This window comes from Strix uralensis, chromosome Z (assembly GCF_047716275.1).
Source record: "Strix uralensis isolate ZFMK-TIS-50842 chromosome Z, bStrUra1, whole genome shotgun sequence".
NCBI classification, from domain to species: domain Eukaryota; kingdom Metazoa; phylum Chordata; class Aves; order Strigiformes; family Strigidae; genus Strix; species Strix uralensis.
This window is the reverse complement of record NC_134012.1, coordinates 102,039,037-102,063,283: the sequence shown is the minus strand read 5'-3', so window position 1 is coordinate 102,063,283 and position 24,247 is coordinate 102,039,037. Positions and strand designations below refer to the sequence as shown.

At 52.0% G+C, this 24,247-nt stretch overlaps 1 long non-coding RNA gene across 1 annotated transcript; it reads left to right on the top strand.

Annotated features, from left to right (window-relative positions):
- Window positions 1-3,190: 3,190 nt before the first annotated feature.
- LOC141937689 (uncharacterized) lies at window positions 3,191-19,883 on the top strand. The gene is made up of 4 exons (XR_012627029.1): window positions 3,191-3,322; window positions 17,889-18,040; window positions 18,390-18,459; window positions 19,433-19,883. It is a non-coding gene; the product is annotated as an uncharacterized LOC141937689 (long non-coding RNA).
- The last annotated feature ends 4,364 nt before the right edge of the window (window positions 19,884-24,247 follow it).

Genomic DNA, 24,247 nt, shown 5'->3' with positions numbered 1-24,247 from the left:
CCTGGAGTGTTAGGCCGCAATCGTTGGAAGCAGCGTTACCCTCGGGCGGTGTTGGTGCTGCGGGGGATCTCGTAGGACCGGTGCTTGCCGTGCAGCTGCTTGCCCTGGGCTTCTGGTCTTGGTGGGAAAACCCCCACTGAGAAGTTGGTCTGTTTTGAGGAGTCCTAAAAGGGGACGTAATGCTGCTTGTGTTCAGTGCAGAGGCTCTTGGCGCTGGAATGTGTTGCTAGTCCAAGGTACGGGTGACCAACGTTCGCTGTCGTTAGGCGAGATCGGTTCCCAGCTCGGCTTATTTCTGTATCCTGAGGCTGGCCTTGGTTTGGGACAGGCGGGTGAAATAAGCTGCCACAGTGCTCAGAACTGCTTCTGAGGCAAGCGGCACATGTGTGCAAAATTATTTCTGTGCTTTGACGCACAAGCAAGGTCTGGCCTGGCTTTGACAGCGCTCCTGTTCCCTTGACCCCCTCCAGCCAGCCCACCCCTTGCTGCTTCGTTCCTGGCGAAGGTTGATGGGTTGAAGTTCCGGTGAAATACTGACAGGTTGCTGAAAATGGGTGGGTGCAACATGTATCTCACAGCAAACAGCCTAGTTCAGCCGGTCGTTTAAATAGTTTTAGCTGGAACCTTCTTTCGCTTCCTTCAGGGCTGCCAGGCTGCTCCCAGAGGTTCGCTCAGTGTCTTTAAATGCCAAGAGGCTCTTCAGTCCTGGGGCTCGCCCGGACCGAGCACGCTGGCCGGCGTGGGGGCTGCGCCACGGAACCGATCTGCAGTGTAGAGTCTCGCCGTGTAAACTGTTCCTGCGTGGGTGCACTGGAAAGGCTGAGCTTGGGGCTGGAATTGCTAGCAGACACTGTACACTGGGAGCCTTTGATGCAGGCTTGTCTCGTCTTCATCCTTTATGTCACTTGTGTGTTGAGATTAATAAGCATATATTACCAGAGAGCTGCTGGACTTCATCTAAAGGCTGCTAGAGAGACCAAATACAGCACCAGAGAGGTTGTTTATTTTCATGTTTATAGGCCTCAATGTTTTTAGTTCTGATAAGAGTCTGAGGTATTAGAAGACTAACCTCTAAATATCATTTGGCTTCTAAATTAATGGAGAAAATACAAGAAGTAATAATGGTTAGAAGCTAAAGCCTGAAAAAGTGCTTGTGGTCAAGGAGGTACATCTTTCATCTGCCCGATTCCTTCAAAATACCACATTTCCTACTTCTGTCATCTCGGTTAGCTGACGATGCTTGTAAGGTTTTGCAGGCAACAGGAGACCTAACGTGACACGTCCTCTTAAAAGGTGGTGAGGAGGAAATCAAGAGTATGGTCAGGGGTGATAAAGAAGCAGAAATGCAGACTCTTCTTTTTCTCAGGCCAGCTTCACAGAATAATCACAGAATCATCTGGGTTGGAAAAGCCCTTGAAGCTCCTCCAGTCCAACCAGGAACCTCACACTGACCGTTCCCAACTCCACCAGATCCCTCAGCGCTGGGTCAACCCGACTCTTCAACCCCTCCAGGGATGGGGACTCCCCCCCTGCCCTGGGCAGCCCATTCCAACGCCCAACAACCCCTTCTGCAAAGAAATCCTTCCTAAGAGCCAGTCTGACCCTGCCCTGGCGCAGCTTGAGGCCATTCCCTCTTGGCCTGGCGCTGGTTCCTTGGCTCAAGAGACTCATCCCCCCTCTCTGCACCCTCCTTTCAGGGAGTTGTAGAGGGCCATGAGGTCTCCCCTCAGCCTCCTCTTCTCCACACTAAACCCCCCCAGTTCCCTCAGCTGCTCCCCATCACACCTGTGCTCCAGACCCTGCACCAGCTCTGTTGCCCTTCTCTGGCCACGCTCGAGTCATTCAATGGCCTTTTTGGAGTGAGGGGCCCAAAACTGAACCGAGCACTTTGCAAATGCTGGGAGCCATGAAACGGCCCCACAGCAGAATCGGTAGGTCAAGAGCCCGTGACTGCTTTCCCCTATGGTTTCTGTTTTACACAGGCGTGGCCGGGGGGCAAACGTCCCGAGCTAGCCAAATCCTGTGTTGGGAAAACACTATAGTCATGGTGCTTTTTAGGTATGGTATTCAAAATACTTGGTATGGGCAAGGAATGTTGCAAGTAATAAAATGAGAGGAGACTTCCAGTGTCCTAAGGGTTAACAACTTAACCTGCAGCAAACTCCACTTGAAAAAGTTACAGGGTGTTTTTTTCTTTACCAGCCGGTTTGTAACTGGATTTAGGAGAGTGTTTTTGAGATACACCACTAGAATACCTCGGTGCTGACTCGAGCATCAGCACTTTCCATAGTGTAAGATCCACTTGTGTCCGAGACTCACCCATTGCAGGATTCTCCAGCAGCAGCAGGCCAGGCCAGGCCGCTGAAGCTCTGCAGCCTCCTGGCGCTCGCTCTGGTGGGACGCATCGCTCCTGAGCCTGGAGGAGGGGACAGACCCCTGAGCATTAACCAGCTTGCCGGGGCCTCGCTTCCCTCCAGGGCTCTACCAAGCAGATCCCTCAAGAGGCCAAAGTCTGGTTCTGACACAGAACCCCAGACTGGTTTGGGTTGGAAGGGACCTTCAAGATCACCCAGTGCCACCCCCCTGCCCTGGGCAGGGACACCTTCCACTAGCCCAGGTTGCCCAAAGCCCCGTCCAACCTGGCCTTGAACCCTTCCAGGGAGGGGGCAGCCACAGCTTCTCTGGGCAACCTGTGCCAGAGCCTCAGCACCCTCACAGGGAAGAATTTCTTCCTTACATCTCATCTAAATCTCCCCTCTCTCAGTTTAAACCCGTCGCCCCTCGTCCCATCCCTAACCCCCCGGTAACGACTCTCTTTCCTGTACCCCTTTCCGCACTGGGAGGCCGCTCTCCGGTCTCCCCGGAGCCTCTTCCCCTCCATGTTGCCCTCACGGGGGTTTACCCGGCCAGCCGAGGCTTTGCTCTCCCCCCGGGGGGTCCCGTCCCGCTCCCCTCACCCCGTTGCCGCCATTACGGGCCCGGGCCCGTCCCCTCCAGCAGGGGGCGCTGCCGGCCCGGCGGAGCCTCCCGGCGGGGGCGCGCGCGCGGGCGGGAACCGGCGCGCGGCTCCTGAGGGCGGGCGGCGCGCGCGCGGCCATGGCGGCCCGCGGGACCCTGCGCCCTGTCGCTGTCCCCAAGGGGCGAGCGGCGGGCAGGGGCGCGGTGACGGCGGAGGGGCTGGGGTCGGGGAAGGGGGGAGAGAAAGGAGAGGCCGCGGCCTGTCCCCGCCGCTCCGGGGCGGCCCGGGGGCTCTCGCTGCCGTCCCCGCGGTGCCTTCAAACAATAGAAGAGGCGGGAAAAACCTGCGTCGGTTCAAAACGAAGTGAGTGCGGGGCTGCCCCCGGGCAGGCTTCAAGGGGAGTTTGAGCCAGCAAACCCCGCTTTGGCAGAGGGAACAGCTTGGCTACGCGGGGGGGGAACCCCAAAGCTATTGCCTCCTCATTCCAGGTACCCCCCTTTGGGATGCGAGGCGGGAGCTGGAGGTGTGCTGGGGGAGATGGGGGCTTCCACGGGACGTGTCTCGCCCCACATGAAGAGTCAGTTTGCCTATAAACTGCTTCATGTGCTTTACAGCGAATAGTAATAAGCAGTTTATGCAAGCTGGCCAAATAAAAGAAAAGTTCAGAATACCCCAAATTAGTTCCCAGATGGAAAAATACGTCCTGTGCGGCGCCTCGTGTCAAGCAGGGGCTGGACGTGAAGCACCCCGCCCGGCTTGGGCGTAAATCATGTTCCTGTTGCATTCGGTTGGAGCAGCGGAGTGTTGCAAAGGTTTAGGTGATTAAGTTCGACTCATTATGCTGCCTTAAAATACATAATCGGAATCTTGTATGTTCTGAAACTCGGCAAGCGTGAAATCTGCTGTGCGATTTGCCTCCTGCATTGAGTTTTGCACTAGTTCGTTGTTTCCTTTTCCCACCAGCTCCAGCGGCTGGATGTGAACAAATTAAAACAAAAAGCCCCAAACCCACCCCATAAAGCGACTAAGTGTGGGCGATGCTGCCGGAGTTGTTATGAGCTGACCAGAAACAAACCTCTGGAACAAGTGCTCTGCTCCACTCCTTTGCTGAGCGAAGGCCAGTGCCGATAATTGGTGTGCCAGTGTTTATGGAGAGATTTTCCTTGCTGATCGCCTTACTGGAAATATTAATCTTGTATTTTTATGCCAGAATCTGAAATTGGTGGGCTGCCAGCTATTGGCCAAAATGATTTTTCCCTGATAAAACGTATTCTATCTTTTGTCATTCGCTTTTAGAGTGCTGCAGAATGTAAAGGGCCAGAGAAAAATAACCCAAATTCAGTAGCAGAGGGTTTTCGCCATATTTAATTTAGTAGAAACCTGCGTTTTGGTTGAACAGAAGCTCCCGCAGTGACTCTTTCCCGTGGTGTCCACTTGCACAGCTTAAGGAACTGGCCCCGAAGTTCAGCAGGTGCCTCCTGCCGCGCGTTTGCAGCGCTCTGGAAGCGCAGGTGGGAGTCAGGCGCCGTCGCCGCTGTTACCCGTCAGGTGCACCTCTTCCTGGTGACAACCGCGTTGTTTAATAAGACTTGATCATTGTTTAATTAGGATGTGATGAACTTAAGGATATTATTCGCAGTGGATGCGAGGACTGGGGCAGGGGGGTGTGCATATGTTTATGCGAAGGCGAGCATGTACGCTACTGGCTCCACAAAAACTCCCTCAATCAAGAAATTACGCTGTTTAAGCTTAAATTTGTAAAACTCAGTCTAGACAATACACAATTATAGAAGATGCACATTACAGGAGTTTTAAAATGTCGAGCGTAGTCCTATGTTGGATACTAATGGTGCTGAGGAATCTGCAGCTGTCTGTACTGGATGGGAGCAGAACCAGTCCTTGGAGAGCAGGGAATGGCAGGAACTGCCTCTAACTATTGTAATCGGCAAGATTATCCCATTAATCATATTTGTCTCCGGGAGTACCTTAGTTCTAACTCTAAGTGTTGTTTTTCCCTCGGTGCGTCACATGCAAAAAAAGCCTCTAATTGAAAACAATGCAGAGACAAAATCAAACTGCTTGTAAATGTGTGCTGAGTTCCAGCTGCTGATGGGAGCGGAGTGGATGGCACAGGCGGGCGCCGAGCCGACGCCGTCGCCAGCGTCCTTCCACGCCTGTACAATGTTATTTTTTGTTTTGAATATTGCCGGGGTTCTCAGTGTACAGAAGGGGCTGACACTGCTGTTCTGACACAAAAAGGACCCAGTTTAGGGGAGGGAGAAGGCAGAGATGCTTCGTCAGGGCCTGTGTTCTGTGCAAACAGTGGGAGATGCAGGTAAATCTATGGAAAAACTGTGGTAAATCTCCTCAAAACTACAGCACCCTGAGAGCCAGAATCGCTGTCAGTGAAGGGATGGTGAACAGCCCTGGCTCTGTTACCTCAGTATTTCCTTTCAGCTGTGCTGTAGCAGCTACGTTTGACCCCGGAAATTTCCTCTCTGTGAGGACATGAAAAGGAGGGGAATTTATATGTACCCTGTTAAAAGGGTAACTGGTATGATTTTGCATGTCTGTGTTGTTTTAAATTAATTCAGCTGAATTTCAGAGGTATCTGAACTATGTGTCTCTATTAGGCACCCTGACAGGTTGTCTAATTGTTTTTCCTAATTCAGATCTGTAACTGCCAGAGTGAATCTTCATTTAGATGGATTACCCAAACCCTGCCTGCTGCTGGCAGGACCTTGGCAAGAGGTGTGGGGGGGAAATAACTTTCCTTTTTCTTCCCATATCTGCACGCGCAGCCCCGAATTGCAGCTCTCTCCGCTGATCCCCTCCAGCCTGCTGCCTGTCGCCTTTTGTTTCGCAGGCTGCGTCTGGGCTTGGAACAATCCCCCGCAAGGCTGACGGCTTAATCCTGGCGCGCTCCTCCGAAGGGCGACTGCCTGCATGGCCGCTGCCTCCCGCTCGCCGCCCCGCGGGCTCTGCTCCCACGGCAGGTACCGTGCTTGCCCTCGGCCTCAGTGCCGGTGGCTGGGCGGGGAAGGTCTTCCCAGGTTCCTTGCTGCGCTGAGTGCCGCTGTGTCCGCGGCTGTCCAAGGGATGCTGCTGGCCTTGGCGCTGCGTCGGCGGAGGGAAAGTTGTTCCTTGCCTTGGCCAAGCGGGAAAACTCTCGGTTGTGGTGTTGCTGCTCCCAGCATTCAAAAATTGAGTTGGAGGTACTCCCTAGAAAGCAGTAAGTTGATAAATAATAGATAACATTCCAAAACCACGTGCTCTGTTGTATTTGGCCCTGTCTCTTAAGGTAGAACAAGCTTCTATTTCTAAATGTTTTCTCTTTGGGCCATGAGCAGATGTTGACAGTGACTTGGTGTGGGGAGCTGGGGCTGTCAAGGGCCACCAGATCCTTGTGCAGCTGCTGGTGGTGGAGACTGCACTCGTGTGCCTCCTGCAGCGTCGCTCATGGCCTCTGCTGCCGTGGCCTGCGGAGGTGAGGTTAAAAAACCAGACAGAGAGGCTGTTCCCATGCTCTCAGGCTGCTGCTCTGGCAAAACCTTCATCCTTCTGTCTCTGTTTGGGGCGCTCTGAATTCCATCTCTGCTGCTGCTGTCCTCATCTGCTTTTAACCACAGACATAGGTGCTTCAGGAAAGTATGTATCACATTAGAAAACTCCTAAGTGTCCCAAAAGCTGGAGATTAATTCCCTAGGCTGCAGCTTCCCCTCCTCCCCGCTCCCCACAAGCACCCTGCACCTATCCCCCACGTGCTGCCCGTGCAGTCCTGTTCTGGGGTTTCTCTCCCTTGCAGCTCCTCTCGTGCCCAAGCCAGCAGAAGAGAAGCAAACCGCCCTTCCCATGGGTCCCAGCGCTGCTGGGACCTTGGCAGATGCCGTGCCGGGGCTTTATCCTGCAGTTACCTGTCTCTCTCGTGAAATGACATGCTCGTTCGGGCGCCTGGCCCTCGGGGGGGCCCGTCCCCGCGGCTCGCTGCGGCACGCTCTTCCTGCTAACAGCCAAACTGTTCATCCAGCGCACCCCAGTGACCCATCGGGCCACCTCTGAGCCAGGTTCCAACCAAAACTGGGGTGTTCTTGGCTAAATCCAGCCAAAAAATCCCCAAACACCGCAAGTCTTTATCTCTACTGCCACTTTCCAGGCCCAAGCTTCTCAATCCTTATCTCTACTGCTGCTTTTCCCAAGCCCAAGTTCTTCTAGTTCTTCTTTCCCTCAAAATTAGCAAAGTGAAAATTAACTCGGTCCAGATGCGTAAGTTTGCAAAGAGCAGAGATAAAAGCCAGCACTTATGGAGAAATGCTTCCGTGTGCAGAGAGTTCTGCTGAGGTGACACCCTGCAGCTGTTGGGGACTGCAGAGGGACATTAGTGGTGAGGGCAGGACCTCAGATCACAACTGGGAACCGAAGCGAGAGCTGGCAGCAGCCACGGTGCAACCTCATGTAGGTGTGCAGGTTGCGTGTGTGTGCGTGCATATATATACACACATCTACAGAGATGTGCTTGTGTGCGTGTAAATAAAAATCCCTCTGGTCAAATGACAGGAAAATGTTAAAATTGCAAAGAAACCCAAATGCATTCGGTACATAACGTGAGTTGATAATTGTTATCGGACGTGGATAATTGCAGTTAAGCCTTGTTTTTTGAACCCTGTGGCTCAGGGCTGTGTCTGTTGTGAGTTCTGCCAGAGCAAGAAGTTTGCTTCGTCTTGAGGTTCATGCCAAAACACACCGAGTGGGCAGGAAAAAGAAAGGTTTTGAAGCTGAGGCATGTCCTGTTGGGTCTGTGCTGGAGGTGTGAATTTGAGTGCAGATGAAGTGATCCTGGTGCCTTGTGTGTTTTGTTCCTCAGAAGAGTGTCCGGCTGGAAAGCCATCGATGATACCGGGGGTCGCCTTGGCTTCCACGCCAAACAGGTGGCACACGGACGCCTTTCCCGGCGCGGGTACCTCTGCAGTACGCAGCTAAGGCCCTTGTATGTCTTTTATCTTAGCGTGTGAATGGGTCTCTTCACTCTGTCCCTTTCCTCTAAGTTTTCTAAGCTGTAGTTCTAGAAGCGTTATGTGGAAATGGTGGTAAGGAAACTACAACGTGCTACTTGCCTCCCTGCAGAGCCAGCAGCAGTTTGGGCTGTGCAGGCGAGCTCCTGCTAACTCTGGTTTTAACCGGAGTGCTGATGTAGTTCGAAGAATAACGGTGTCGCTTTTGCATTCTTCGTAGAACCCCCTTTTTTATTATCTCTTGCTCCAGGCTCTCTGTTTCCCCATGGGCCTGATGGGAAGCCCTGACTGTGGCTGCTCTGCAGCCCCTCCTTGTCTGAGTCCCGGGGTCTCGCCTCCTTGCTCGGAGGGATCTGGAAGGATCTGGTGGGCTCCAGAAGCAGGAGAGCAGAGGAGCCCTTGGCCACCTCTGTGGTGGGTCCAAAACCTGCTCTGCCCTGGGCTTGCCGCTGGGCCGCAGTGCGGTGGGTTTGAGGTTCAGGCAGAAGGACTGGCTGGAGCCCAGCCCGTAGGCATTGCCTGAGCTGCCGGGGTGGGCAGTCTGGGAGGGAGGGGGCCCGTACACGCCTCATCTCTTTGTTCCTTGACAGTCCAGCCCAAGCAGCAGCGCAGGCTGCCTGCGGTAACCAGGTCTTGGCAGCCGGAGTGTGGATTCCCTCAGCAGAGGAGAGAGTCGTGGTCTTGGCTTGCTCTGCAAAGTGTTACCATATTTCTTCCAACTTCCATTTCCTCTGGGCTGAGTTTCAGCTCAGCTTTCTTCCTCCAGATGCTCGTATCTCACAGACATCTCGTTCCTTGGGATGAAGCTCGTTGAACCAGATGAGAAGATGGTGTGTATTCAAACACCCATGTCAACTCGGTGGCACTGGAGATTTAGTCCCAGATCTTGAGAAGGAGGAGGAGCAGGGGGATTGCAGCACTTCACATGTCTCTGGACAGTAAAAATCACCTTCTGTTCCCTGCAGTCTGTCAAAAGGAAAATGAACCGATAGCGCCCCATCCCCTTCAGCTGAGTCGTATGTGGGAAGAAGTGACGTGCACCGTGCTGAAAAGCCCAGGTCAGGTCCCGTTTAGCTGTGGGAACTGCCTGTCCCCAGCTGTGAATCGCTCGCAGGACTCACCAAAGGTGATTAACGGATCCTTCACCCTTCGGTGTGAGCAGCATGGCAGGCAGCCTGGAGCATGCTAACACACAGGAATAATACTGTAAAATATTAGTGCCGAGCCCTGAACTCTGCGTGTCCTGGGTGGATGCTCAGTTCAACTCCGAGAGATGCTGAGCTGCCCAAGCGCTCGCTTTACCCACGGAACGCAAATTTCCCGGTCAGGAGGCCACCTCTGGGCTCCCTCCGTGTGTCCCCCCAAAGCCTGAGCTGGTCCCTGGGTTCAAAATGCGTGAAAGCCCGTGCGAAACCGTGAGAGCTCAAATGGCTTCAAAGCCTTGGTCACACAAATGGCTAATGCTTGCTATTCTGGACGTTAATTTCATAAAATTAATCTAACACATCTTGAGGGAAATTAGTGCGTGCAGATGCTGTCATTTATCACAATTATTTTAAAGGCCCTAATCTAGCACTTCACTGGATTCTTCACAGCCACTTGCATGGCAGGCTCTGCAGGAGACTCTCTTTGCCCGTGGCAGCGTCGCACCCTTTCGCCCGGCCGGGCCACGAGTGGCTGGGGGGGCTCAGCCCCCCTTTCGCCCCCGGGAGAGGTGGCAGTGGCAGCGCCGGGGAGGGGGAATGCCACCCCCCATGTCAACATGGTGACCCAATGGCTGTGTCCGAGCAGCCCCTCTCTTTTCAGCACCAGGTCGGAGTTACTTGTCTTGTCTCTCTTGGTGCTGCAGTGAGCACCTTCAGTGCAGCTCTGGTGGCAGCTACAGCCATGAATTTCTTTAAAACCTGGGCAGGGAACACGCTCCCCGTCCCACCGCAGTTTTCTAGGTTCCAATGATGCTGTTAGCCCAAATCGGGGCAAAAACTGCCCGAATTTCCTATGACTGTTGAAGGAGAACAAGTTGAAAGCTATCAAAATGTTTCTTTATTAACCCTGCAGCACTTCATTTGAATTCTGACTTTTAGGGAAAAAGAATGCTTATAACTAAATGCGTCTTAAAAAGCTGTTGGTTTGAAAAAAGTGAAAGCATCAGCTATTCCTGAAAGAAAAAAATTACAGACAGGAAGCAACTTCTATTTTGTGAACCTGTCATTTAGACGAATAAGCTTTCAGCAGTGATTTTAGGTTTTTTTTGGTAAGAGCCTCCTGCTTATGGCCACTTTTCCCGGCTTTTGATGCAACGGCGGAACGCTCCTCTGGAGCAAGCGGAGTGATGTTGTCGGGGGGTGCACGCTGAGAGCGGGGGCGTGTTTCTGGGAGGCTGGAGCAAGCAGGGGCTGGCGAGGAGAGGGAAGGCAGGGGCTGAGAGCGCTGAGGGCTGGTGCCGGAGCAGCCGCGGGGGGCTGGCGACCAGGTTTTGGTGATGGCGAGATCCAGCCGCGCTTTGGACGATCTGTGTGTGTTGCTTTTGCCCCGTCAGTCTCAGGGCCCGTGGACTGAGCCACCAGACAGTGATCTGGCACGTAAGCGGCCCCTCGGTGCAAGGCTATAAATGTGTCAGGGTGCAGTAGTCCTTGATTACCGTGGAAGGAAATAAAGGCGTGATTTCAAATGTGTTCAATCAGCACTTCCAATATCGTGCATAAATAATAAATTATCATACGATGTCATTTAATATAATTCTGCTTCCAGTACAGGAGGCAGAGAGGGGGGGAAAAAAAAGCTATATTCAAAAATTCAGTCAAACAGCTTGTTTCTTCAAAGGCACAAAGCACCTGAGAGTTCCCAGTGACTCCTCATGTTAGCAGAGATTTTCCTCTAGATAAAGAACTCATGATAATGAGCTGTGAGGCTGGATGGTTAAAACAATTATCCCCTAGAAATTCCCAGAGCTTTTTTCAACAAGTCAGAGCACTTAAAGCTGGCAGAAAAGAACGTTTGAACAATTTTTCATTGGCAAATATACTTTTGTTGAAACTGAAATGGTTTACGGGAACATGGCACACTTCATAAAATTTTCAGTGAAAAAATTTTGAAAGGAATCTGAAACAAAATGGGAAATTACCTTTCCGATTGATTTTGGGATAGCATTTTGTACTGTCTAAAATGATGTGTAATGATCAAAATGCTTCGTTTCCATTTGGGAGTTTCCCTGACATAACTATTTTTACTATTTGGATTTTGCTGATTCAGTCCAAAGCCAAATTTTGCCATGGAGGAATTTCTCTAAAGGCAAAAATTTTGCTTTCCTGCCTGCACTTCATTGTTGTGCTGTCGTGTCGCCTGCCCTTCCTCCCCATGTTGAAGGAGTCCTGGCTCGGTGCTGTGAAGGCAGGCACGAGGTGGACGGCTGTTACGTGGTTACCAAACCCCGCTCTTGCGGAAAATAAAAAAATCTGCCTTGCTAGTATGTTTTTTATTACAAAAATGAAAAAAAATCAGGAGATACTTTAAAACCAACTGATGTTGCTGCTTTATGTTTCTGTCCAGGGGAGCGCATCAGCGTGGCCGTAGCGTTAAGCCGGTCGGTGGTCCCGTTCCCTGGGAACGTGGACCAGTTCCCTGGGTCACTCCTCGGGGCTCGGACGGGGTTGCAGGTCGTCACTCCCTCTTGGCCTGGCTTGTGCCAGCGTGGTATTCGTGTTACCGGCAGGTTACGTGTGGAAATGAACGGTTTCTTTGGAAATCAGCGTGAAGGTAGAGAGTCTAGAAGCAATAGTACAAAAATGAACCCAAACTGTACGCTTCCAAGCTGTGTAATTGCAGAACAAGATGCTAACAGTCCTCAAAAACGCAGGCTTTTGCCTAAATGACATGCTTTGTGGGAGTAATTAATTTGTATTTAATTATAATCTAACTTGTGAAGAAACGTTCTGAAGAAGTCGTATCTTCAGCACAAGTCTTTCAACTTTTTTCTTTAAGATAAATTTCTTCTTTAGACTTGCAGCATTTTATATTTTTTATGATAACACCAACAGGAGACTCCTTAGCAAAAGTCACTGCTTACAATTTTTGCCTTTAAGGCTATCTCATAATTATGTATTTAACTAATCAACACTCCAGAACTTCCAGATGCAACAGATACAGGGTTTGTGAATGATTTCCCTATATACATCTTAATTTTCTAGCAGCAGCTGTAATTTATGGGATTCCACGTGGAATAGCAGGGCTAATGATGAGCAAATGTGTTTTTAAAGTTGTACTGGATGCAAACGCTGGTATATGGTGAAAGGGATGAAAACAGATGAGTTCTGAGCGTCAGAGCTCCCACCTCTTGTCCGTAAATGCTGCCAGATCCCAGGTCGGCAAAGCGGAGCTCCGGCGTCGGTCAGAGGGAAAACCCTGGCCCTGTTTTGCCAGCAGGAAAAAGTCTCAGCAGTGGGTTTTCTTTCACTCACGAACCCCCAGATTGTCAGAGCACATGGTCTGGACCCATGTGAGCTGTGTCAGTTTGTGGATGAGTAGCTGTGCATTGGGGTATCAGTCCGCTGGGACACGGTTTGTTTTCAAGCAGGAATTCTGTAGTTTTATCTTTGACATTTCCCAAATTGTCCCCTCAAAGCAGATACTCCTGTGGTACGTTTTGCAAATGCTCAGAGTTCGGAATAGGGCTTGGTCTGTGTGAAGGCCCCTGTCGTAACAAGTATTGACCTCTATTCCCAATTATGAAGGCTTTTGTTTTCTTAAATAGCCGGCCGCTGGAGAAATTCCGGTCTGAGGGAGCAGGACTCATGTTGGTTTAACTCCAGTAAAGCAGTCATGTGTAACTAATACTGTATTATTAACACGGGGGGAAATTTTCAACTTTCAGCATCCTGACAAAAAAACAGACAATAAAAATTGCTCGGTGACTTTTCCTAACCTTTGTAACATGTATTTTACTCACCGAGAGCACTGCCTCTCCACTCCGCGGTCCCAGGCAGTGAAACAGAGCGGTTATAAGTACACCATTCACTGGAAAATGCCTTTTTGTGCTTCTCAAGTCAACTCTCAGGAAAGACTAATTTATTCTTTCTCACATTTTTAATCTTTTGCTCTTTCATTTTTCATGGTTTGTATCTTCGTAAGTCCGAAGTCCTGCGTGGTGATGTAGGTATCAAAGTAGGCACGGGATGATCGTCCCATGAGGTTCATGCAAGTGAGCTTTAAACAGCCAAACACATGCAGAATCAACCCAGCTGGGTTGTCCAAGCCGCCTTCCCTCCCTGGCCCACCTTGCACACTCTTTATTTCTTAAGAGCAATTTGCGCTTAGGTGCAAAACTGATGATTATAAAAGTCTAATTTCCTCGAGCTGCTTCTTGAGCCAGAGAAGGTCAATAAACGGAAGCGACACAGTCCCGCTGACGGACACAGAGTCTCTGTCCTGTGACTTCAACGATAAGGAAACCTGGAGACTAGAAAGTTGTCTGTGAGAGAAAACAACAAAAAAAGTGGTTTTGGAAAAGGATGGTTTACAACTGAAGAATGAAACCCAACGTGTCTGCAGAGCAGAGAGCGGCTGGTGCCAGCCGGGACATCGGTCACAGCTGCGGCCCCTGACCCCCCAGGCGCAGCGCAGACAAAATGTGTTGGGTTTTTTTCCCCACAAAACTGATTCTTAGAAACCGCCAGTAGTTTTTAATAATTATTTTTTATTAACAAGCGAGAAGAGCTCTCCGAATAACTAAACAGAAAAGAAACAAAGTTTGAGGTGGTGTGCGTTCCTGAATATCTGTTTATCACATTTTAATGGTGATGGAAAAAGGGAGAAAAATGTTGATGGCATTTTCATGGGCAGTTTTCCTCCTGCTCTGTTCAGAACAGAAATACTGCTCTGTGGAGGATATCGCAGTTATGGCTGTTACTGTACTGCTTCACTTAGTGAGGCATGTGGAAATAATTCTTGGTTCTAGTCAGTCTTCACACCATGGAGCAATGATAAGGATTGTGTTCTCTCCTTGCCAGATTGTGACTAGTGGCAACTAGAGGAGGAACAAGAAGAAACAACTGGCAGGTGGCAAGAGGAGGAGATGATGTAGCAGGAGAAGAACAGTTTGGGATTTTTAGCTGAGTGGCTAACTTCTAATGTGAAAGCAGCAGATAACTTCTTAAAACCAACGCCTGTGAATTTTATTACTTTTCTTAATAGAAAACTAAAGTCTTTGCTCCACTTGCCCTTCCTCAAGCACCTGTCCTAGCTGCTGAGTTCTCCCTGGTTACACGGTGGCCTGCCAGGACATGCTGATGGGGTGCTGAAGGGGTTGAGACCCTAGACCCCCTCTCCTGTTCCTGCTCGCGGCGGGTTTGCTCTGGGCGGCTGCAGGGTCTCTCTGGAGACCTTTAGTGACCTGGGGAGAGGACCAGGGCCACTCACAGCATCTCACAGGCTGGGCCAGGCCAGGCCTGGGGGTGCTGCACCGGTGCTCCCCCTCCAGCCCTTCCCTCATGGCTCGGCTGAACGCTGTTGGCGTTTCAGGTGAAGTGGATTTCAAAGGGATATTTGACAGAGGAAAGTACTTAACCTGGAGAGGTGAGGAGAACTCAGCGGGTGAAGGAGGGACTGGGGAGAGGAAAAAATAATTATGTGTGAGCACATATGTGGAATATTTTCCGAAGTGCTTTAAGCTGGGGAAATTTTTTTCCTGAAGGGGTTGGTGCTAAATCAAAGAAAAGAAGGGATTGATAATTGTGGGATTAATTTGTGGACTCTTTTGAGAGCTGGCAAGATCTATTTGAAGATCTAAACTATGTATTTTGTCAGCCCATTTTTCTGAAGAGCTAGACCTTGCTTGCAACTGTAAGTAATCTGTATTACAACTCCCAGTGAAACACGTTTCATACATCATTTTGGTTCGCTGTGTGACTCTAGCTAGTGCCTTGTGCTAAACTACCTTCCTCACAATCAGGTGATATGTTATTTATAGTCTAAAATAATGAGTGATAGCTTGGGAATACGCATTCTCTGAAAGCTCCCCGGGCAGGTTCTGCACATAGTTCCGCGGTGAGTTGTACCTTACATCACCCTGCTCCTTCCCCCGTTTCTTGCCAGAGAGCGTTTGGGAGCTGGTGGCCTGTCTGGGCTTGGGGATGGGAACGCGGCGATGCCCCGTGTCCCCCCCTCCCGCCTCGGTTCAGCTGCTGCCGTGTGTCTCCCGCAGGGTGGAGAGGAGGAACGAGCGCTGGGATTGCCGTGAGCGGGTGCCCATGGCGGGGCCGAGGGGGTGTGTGGACGTGGCGTGGGCCAGTGTTTGTCTTTTTCAAGTTCGTCTTCCCCGTGTGCGTTCTGTGCACGTGTTTTGTATGAGCTGCACAGACAGGCGGGTTCCTTCAAAATTTATTTGATCTAAGAATTTTTTTTTTTTTTTTCCCGTTGACAAGTCCTTCTGGCTCTGGTTTGCAGTGGTGGAAAAAGCCAGCTCCAGCCCTGGAGAGCTTGGAAGAGTGAGACATCTCCGGTGTACTCCAGAATGGGAAAAAAATCGAGACGTCATATTTAAGGCCATGCATCATTCCCGGAAAATAAGCTTGCATGTTTTACATAAGAATTGCATAATTACTTTCTACCTCTGCACAAGGCTAGTTCTTTTGCATCTCATAATACCAGGAGTTTTTAATAGACATCTTAAAGACTCCGTTATCTTTGGCAGCATCCTGGCAGCTTGGCACACAGCGCGCGCTCTAACAATGACACCAGCTCCCTTTTTTCCCCCCTTAAACACCGAGAATACATGAAAATCTGGCAGAAGGCAGCGGTTTCCTCCTGGGTATGCCTCTGGCACCTGCTGCCCCATGTGTGGGAGGCTGCTGGCACCCCAGCGGGAGCAACGACGTCCCCCTCGGTGTCTGGGTGCCCTGGGGTGCCCCTGCTGGGAGTGGGGAGAGGTGTGATTACCTCTGCGATGTGAGAAATGTGCGTGGGCCAGAGACAAACCAAAGGCGGGTGGGGTGTGGACGTGACCAACAAGCCCAATCGCTGGGTCTCGTTAGGGTTGAGTGCGTCATTTTGGCCTGCAGTTCACTTTGTCTCTCTTTCTAGTATTTTTTGTGCCATACTGGAAGCCACTCCGTGTCTCAGATACATCCGTGTAGCTTGTTCCTGAAGCCCGTGCAATATTCCTTTAGGGCAGCAGGGCAAAAGGTCAGGTCTCAAGATGGAGTTTATAGGGAAAATCCTTCTCTTGGCAGTTTATTGATCTTACCCCTGGACTCGGCACTGGTGAGGCCACCCCTCAATGAGTGGGTTCAGTTTTGGGCCCCTCACTCCAAAAAGGCCATTGAATGACTCGAGCATGTCCAGAGAAGGGCAACGGAGCTGGTGCAGGGTCTGGAGCACAGGTGTGATGGGGAGCGGCTGAGGGAACTGGGGGGGTTTAGTCTGGAGAAGAGGAGGCTGAGGGGAGACCTCCTGGCCCTCTGCAACTCCCTGAAAGGAGGGTGCAGAGAGGGGGGATGAGTCTCTTGAGCCAAGGAACCAGCGCCAGGCCAAGAGGGAATGGCCTCAAGCTGCGCCAGGGCAGGGTCAGACTGGCTCTTAGGAAGGATTTCTTTGCAGAAGGGGTTGTTGGGCGTTGGAATGGGCTGCCCAGGGCAGGGGGGGAGTCCCCATCCCTGGAGGGGTTGAAGAGTCGGGTTGACCCAGCGCTGAGGGATGTGGTGGAGTTGGGAACGGTCAGTGTGAGGTTCCTGGTTGGACTGGAGGAGCTTCAAGGGCTTTTCCAACCCAGATGGTTCTGGGATGATTCTGTGATTTCACTGACTTTGTCCCCAGCCGTCGGCAGCGGCAGAGGCTCTGCCCGTACCTCGGTGGTTGAATTTCCATAGCTGGTGGCTGTTGCTTCGTCTCTTTGCCGGGGCTGGTTTTGGTCCCCGAGGCCTGGTGGTGTCCTGGGAAGTGCCGGTGTTTGCGCGAGCCTCCCTGAGTGCCATGACCACAGGGTGAACCCCTCGGAGCTCTGACTATGACTTTCAACAGCGTTGGTCCAAAAGCAGTGTCCTGCAGGCCCCGGGGGGTGCGGGGGCTGCGCACGGGCTGCTGCCAGCGTGGGCAAACCCAACGTGTCTGCAGAGCAGAGAGCGGCTGGTGCCAGCTGGGGCATCGGTCACAGCTGCGGCCCCTGACCCCCCAGGCGCAGCGCAGACAAAATGTGTTGGGTTTTTTTCCCCACAAAACTGATTCTTAGAAACCGCCAGTAGTTTTTAATAATTATTTTTTATTAACGAGTGAGAAGAGCTCTCCAAATAACTAAACAGAAAAGAAACAAAGTTTGAGGTGGTGTGCGTTCCTGAATATCTGTTTATCACATTTTAATGGTGATGGAAAAAGGGAGAAAAATGTTGATGGCATTTTTGTGAAATTCAACCCGTTTATGACCATATGAAATTAAAGCTTTTATACACTTATAAAGAAGCTCCAAAGGGAACGAATATGTTTTTCCTACTGAAGTCTGCTTAAAGCATATAACAAATAAGATTGCACAGCTCAATATTTCATATAAAACAATATGCTCTACCATTTTAATTTTCCTGTACAAAATTGTTTTTCATATGAATTCATGTTGCATTATTTTCCGATTCCAACTAAATTAGAACTATATAGATATAAATGATATACATTACATTTATTATACATAATCTAGGTAAATATGAACTAATTCATCAGCCATACCTCAGCTTTCATATAAATTATCTTTGTGGCATTTTTGCTGTTATATAAAGTCTTACAGTTGAAGGATTATTTGACTGTATTTGTAACTATTGCAGCATTAATTTAATTGCATTTCTACACAAGAATTAATATTACTTCCTGGTAAGAAGTTTGGAAAGCAGAGAGGAGGCAGATATGACACGTTTTAATTTTAAGTGTTTTTAAATTTATTTTAGGTGACTGAACGCTGCAGGCGATGCTGGACCCATCGTGTGGCCTCCCCCCGGGGGTCTGAATCCTCGCGCTTTCTTGAGTCCCCACAACCCCGCCGCGTTCATCCCGCCGGTGATACCGGTGCTGATGGGATCCCCGGGGACCGCGGGGACGGGTGAGTGCGAGGGGCTGGGGGAGCGCAGCCGCGGCAGCGCCCGTAGGGGCAGGCTGTTAGGAAAATCCTATTTCCGAGGTGCTCGGTAGAGCTGGAGCCATCCTGGCGGGAGCTCCCTGCTCCAAAGGTGTCGGGGAATGGTGACGGGGGGCTGGTGGGGGGCTCTGAGGTGCTGAGCCCTGCTCCCCTGCTCCCCTGTGGCGCCAGGGCAGCAGCGTGTGACAGCATCTCGTGAGCGAGCTGCCCAAAGCGGCCGGGGGGCCGGGCGCTGGGCTGTCATCTCCGTCACCAGGAAATCGGTCTTTTGGTGTAATTTTCCTCCAGTAATTAGTCTCTCTGTGATTTTTAGACTTTGTGTCATGGTGTGAATGCAACATGTTCGACAGCATACCTGCCGGGGAAAATCTCTTCTGTGATGGGTAAGGAAATATCATTTTTCATGAAAGACATCAGAAAAATTGAATGTGAAACTTCGGAACAGTTGGGGGCACGGTGACTTTCAGTGACAGGGAGGACTCTAGCTGAGGCAGTCACCAAGTGTCACACTGCACTATCCTGCCTTTTCCTCGGCTGTTTGGGCTTTTGGACGGTGCTTCGTTAGCGCCTGGTCCTGGGTGCAAAGGGGCAGGAGACGTTTTCAAACCACCTGTGGCTGTACCAGGCACAGGGAAAAAGGGGCAGCTGAAAACTAGAGACAGCAGAAAAATACTGCCCGAATGCAGGCCTCGCTTCTTTAAAGGATTTCATCACATGTTGGTACAAACCCCCATTTTTAGGTACCAAACCCTCACTTTTAGAGTACAAGCTCTCAATTTTAGGGGCCAAAACTTTGATTCTAGGCATGAAAGCCTTATTTTTAGGGTACAAACCCTCAATTTTAGGGGCCAAAACTTTGATTCTGGGGTTGAAAGCCTCCTTTTTATGGTCCAAACCCTCCTTTTTTAGGGTACAAACCCTCACTTTTAGGGTACAAAACCTCAATTTTAGGGGCCAAAACTTTGATTCTAGGGACAAAAGCCTCATTTTTAGGGTACAAACCCTCCTTTTTTAGGGTACAAACCCTCACTTTTAGGGGCCAAAACTTTGATTCTAGTGTTGAAAGCCTCCTTTTTATGGTCCAAACCCTCAATTTTAGGTGCAAACCCCTCACTGTTACAGTACAAAACCTCAATTTTAGGGGCCAAAGCTTTGATTCTACGGTTGAAAGCCTCCTTTTTGTGCTCCAATCCCTCTAGGAATGGAAATAGATTAGTTGACTTTGGTTCAAATAATTGCAGTTAATTAAATTTAAGCTCAAGTATTGCATTGGGTCTTCATATTGTGAGTGAGATAAGTACATAGGGGTTTTTTTTTAATGTTGAGCCAACCTTACTGGAAAATGGTCATTTCCAGTGGGCGGTGGAGCTGAGAAGGAGACAAGGCAGAGCCCAGCGGAGCTCAACGGGGCAGACAGCTCGAAGCAGACCGCACTCTTGGCACTGAGGAGCAGCTGTAGGCTCCAGAGCTGCTGCCGGGGCTGAGCAGGGCCCACCGTGCCCGGGGGGGCTCTGCCTGGAAGAGTGTCTTCCCTGGGCCGCCCGCGGCGTGGCTGGAAATCAGCTCGGAGTGCCACATCCATCACCCCCACATTGTTCGGCAACCTCCAGGACAGCGTGAGCAGCCAGCAGCATCTGTTCCTCCCCGCCGGGGCCGTGATGATGGACTGCCAAGGACGGGGCTCCTGCCTAACTTCTCGCCGCCTGTGAGCCAAGGTGAGATGGAGTCGATGCGCAAAATGGCCGTGCCGGCTGCCCGGGGGAGGGTGCAGGGAGGTGGGCTCAGGCCCCTGGAGAGCTGTCGCGAGTCGTGGCTTGGCGCAACGCCCGCCCAAACCCACGAGGGCTCTCCCGACCGGGTTGGTAGGGGCTGGCTGAAGGGCTCTTAAAAACGGAGGGGAAAATGCGTGAGGTGCTCTACATCTCCTTTTCCATACCCGTGCAGAGGTCGTCCGAGCAGCAATAAACCATTAATTCCCCCCGCGCAGCAGCTCTCAGGGGGTGCAAGGAAGGAGAGGGGGTGCTGCAGGGCTCGGGGGGGTAACGCGTCCTGAATTAAGGTGCCATCCTGCTTTTGTAAAGGAATGCGGAATTAGATAATCTAGGATACTCTTGATTTAGTGGAAGTTAAAATACCATATGTGTTAAGGCTTGCAGGATACTATGTTATTTTTAACATCCACACATTTGTAGGAATTGTAACTAAATATGTTTTCCAACAGGAATAAAAGTACAGGCTTAGGTATTTTATGAATGGCAGCTGTGTTAAGAGTGATTCAATAAAAATATGTGCATGGGGCGATTAATCCAGGCAGGAATTTTGCCGGCGCTTGTGCAGGGTGTCTGGAGTGGAGTTAAAGTCCTGGGCGCTTGCGCTGCCCGAGCCCGCGTCTGGCCGGTCTCTGGAACGAGCTGAGCTCGGCCCGGCTTCCCCGAGGATGCCGGGGATATCTGAGGGGGATGTTTTCACTGTGTGTTGGGCGGACGGTGTCCTTGCAGGAACCCGTGGGATCACCCGGCCTCCTGCTGCTGAGGGGAGGGTTGCGAAAGCCTTGTGACTCCTGGTTCAATTGCGCCTTTTTTAGCAATAATTGGAAGAATTGGTTTTTACAGTTAGTTTGTCTTGGAAATTCTGCCTGCAGCTCGTGAAAGGGACGGTAATACAAACGGCAATAAATAAACCGCACAGGGCAAGTAGGAGGCAGTGATATTAAGGCTAATAGCAGTGTGGCTCTTGCACCTGCACGCGCCACAGTCGTTAGTCTGGTGAGGTATAAGCGTAAAAGAAAATATTATTGTTATTGTTGTTGCTGTTATTATGGTAATTTTTCCTCCCGTTTCCCTTTGGTGGGGAGCCCCAGGCGGTAGCTTCATGGTGTGGTTGGCAACCCGGGGTGGGGTGAGTTTCTGTGCCTCTGTGTCACGGCACAGGGTAGACCCTGGCCCTGCAGACCCTGTCCCCAGGGCCCTGCCCGCCACCCCAGCCTGGTGCCGGGGCAGGACCCCTTCTCCAAGGTCCCCCGAAAGCTTCAAGAGGGGATGGGGAGAGGGTCTGCCCCACGCGAGGGTCTTTCCCCCGCCGGGATGGTGAGCAGCCACAACACGAGTACTGGTGGGATGATGCTGGTGGCAGGCGAGGAGCTGCCTTGGAGATGCCGGCAGCGATGCCTCGGCATGGGGCTGCCTCCCCACGAGCCCCCGGACCCGCCGCCCGAGAGGGTCTTTGTTAGCAAGCCGTGCGCCCGTCGCTCACTGCAGGCTCACTGCCTGGCCCGAGGTGCGCTCTGCGGGGCGCAGGGCAGCCCAGGGGGGTGGCCCATGTGGATTTCTGGGGTCTGCCTGTCCTGCGGTGGCACTCAGGAACGGTGTGAGCGGGTTGGGGGAGACCCCGACATCCGGGTGGTTTCCTTGCGTGGTGCAGGGAGGTGGTGGAGGTGGTGCTGGCGGTGGCAATGCAGGACTGTGTGCTGGCAGAGCTGCTCTTCCATCTCTTCCCTCACTGCATGCAGCTTGGCTGCCCCAGTCCTTCGAGTTCTTCGAAGCCCCAAGGGCACTGGGCACCCGTGAAGAGTGGTGGGACCCGTGTGCCACCCATGGCAGCACTTCCACCCGCATACGGTACGGGCAGGCATGTCCCCAGTGCGGGCAGTGCCTCGGTTTACAGTGGAGAAGCTGCGCAGCTCCGCCCCAAGCCCTCGCCGCGGGCGCTTGCCGGGGTTCCGGGGCACCCCACGCCTGCCCTCTCCCCTCCGGCCACCACGGCTGCCCTTTCCCTCGCGCCCAGGGCTGGCCCACGCCGGGGGGGAGCGCGGGGGTTGGTGCCCCCGCTGTGGGAAATGCCAGCCTGCCCGCGCTTCCCATCGCTAAGCAACGGCGGGTGAAATATATCCCGATTTCTGCTGCTCCCATTTGGCACCTCCCACCATGTTCTTTCATGTGCAGTTGCACAGTGTAGCGGATAAAAAGCCCCTTTTCTATCTTTGGGTGCCAGTGCACATTGTAGCCGCCGTGGGGAGGACGGGCAAATCCCTTGGCAAAGAGTAAATGAGTGACATTAGGACCCTGAGTGACTGCCTGTACCGAGACGCCGCTATTCATCTCGGGGCCGGGTGCTGCCAAGCAAAGTCCAAAAAGTTATTTTTTTTTCACATCAGAACTTCAAGCTGATCAAAGAAACAAACACTTTTAATGAAACATATGCAAGATACTTAGAAGGAGAAGATTCACAATGCATCTGCTGCGGGACCAGAAGGCTTATCAAAAGTGTGAAGTAGGAGGAGAAAAATTACGAGTGTATGATGCCAGAGAAGATTACAGAAATATTAAGCAGAAGGAATGTAAACACGTAGAGCTGGTGATAGCTGGCGTGCGGCTCGCCCTGCACAAAGAGCCGCCACGCAGCGCCCGTCTGCGGGTGCGAGGGCCTGCGCGCAGGGGACGTGCGCCCTGCGGAAGCCCACGCACCCCCCCCGCCCCCCAGCCCACCCTCCCCTGCCAGCCCTCGCCCCGGGCGGGCTCCAGCTCGCCACGAGCCCTGGGCAGAGAGCCCGCCCCGCCACCCAGCCCAGCTGGCCTTAGAGCCCAGCCACGACGACGTTGCAATGGCGATTTGTTTGCATTTTCCTTACGAAACAAAAACTTCCACGTAGGATCAATTTTCTTGCGACGTGTTCTGTTGAAAACATACATACCGTGAAAAACTGTCATTTCTGGTGATGATATAGTAGGTTTACTATCAGCAGGAATATCACATAATTATTTCTGTCCCACATTCAGGGGTGTGCAGACATATGGCTTATCTATTTCAGCCACTGGCCAAATTCTGCTCTCCCTTAACCCTTGCAACCTTGGTGGATTCAGCGAGGCTGCACAATTATAGCTGGCAGCGGGATCTGGAGCTCTTTACTTCTTGTTAAATGAATATTTTTCATTTTCAAAGCTGCCTTCCTGCCCCCCCCATACAGACTGCTATTCTTGCTGTGCATTATGGTTTTGCTTCTCCCTTCGCAGTTGGCAGTTGTGTGCAGTGGGTTTTCCCCACCAGTAAGCTCCGCCGCAGGGCAGAACGGGGGTCTCTGCCCCCTCCTCAGGCTGCTGGTGCTTTCTTGGGGAGCCTGGCAGGGGCAGGGCACGGTGCCCTCCTGAGCATGGTGCCCACCAGGCGCGGGATTACGCGTGCTCGGGGCTCTGCTCCGCCGTGGGCACGACCAGCAGCGTTTCTAGGGGCTCAAACACCAAGATGACAACAGTTTAAAAAAAAAGTCCTCTCTGAAGGGCAGTCCAGCAGCCTCTGGAGTTTTAACCCAGCCTCGTGGCTCCTGTAAAAAGCTATTTTTCAACTTAAGTGTCTCTCTGAGCAAGAAATACGTCCTCTGCTGGCTGGAGGGTGCCGTGGGCCCCGTCCTGCGTTCTCACAGCCTGGTGCTGTGATCTGCAGCCCCAAAACCCCTACAGATACCCCGGTGTGGGTCAGCCCCACTTCCTGGGGTCCCGGCTCCTCTTCCCGGGGCGCCCGTGCCCAGGCTGCCGAGGGGCTGCTGAGGCTCCCCTGGTTTGCAGGTCCTGCCCTAAGCCGCTATCCCACGCAGCTGAACCGCAGCATGGTGCTGCTCACATTTCACCCATAATAGCCCTCTCTACCAAACGACAACTCAGTTTAGTCTTTTCCCTTAAATATTTATGTGCTGACCTAGCAGTTTGATAGATCTCACAGGCAGCGCCGTATCTGGGCACTAGCAAGTCATCAACCATCACCGTCAGGCAGGATCAGCTCCCATCTCTGTCACTGTTGTTTCCCATCTTTTTTCCTAAGACCCACTCAGAAAACACCTGTTCTTCCCCCTGCCCGGGAAAGCTGACACACCGGTTTGCCTCTTGGCACCACTCCACAGGCGGCTGGGGGACGAGTCAAGGGGCCGCAGCCGGTCCTGGCTGCCAGGTCAGTTTTGCCCGAGGTTACCAGCCACAGAAGACCCACCAGCATATGCCGCGGTGGCCAGGAGGCAGGTGTAATGTATGCTCCTGACCTTTCCGATCGTCTTCTGAGCGCGGCATCTGCGAGGCTGCCTGCTTGCCCGAGAGGGATGGGTGCCCTGGCTTTGCCCTGTTCAGGGGATGAAGCCCCCCGCTGCCGCTGCCTCCCCCATCTCCCTGGCCGCAGAAGGAAAGGAAG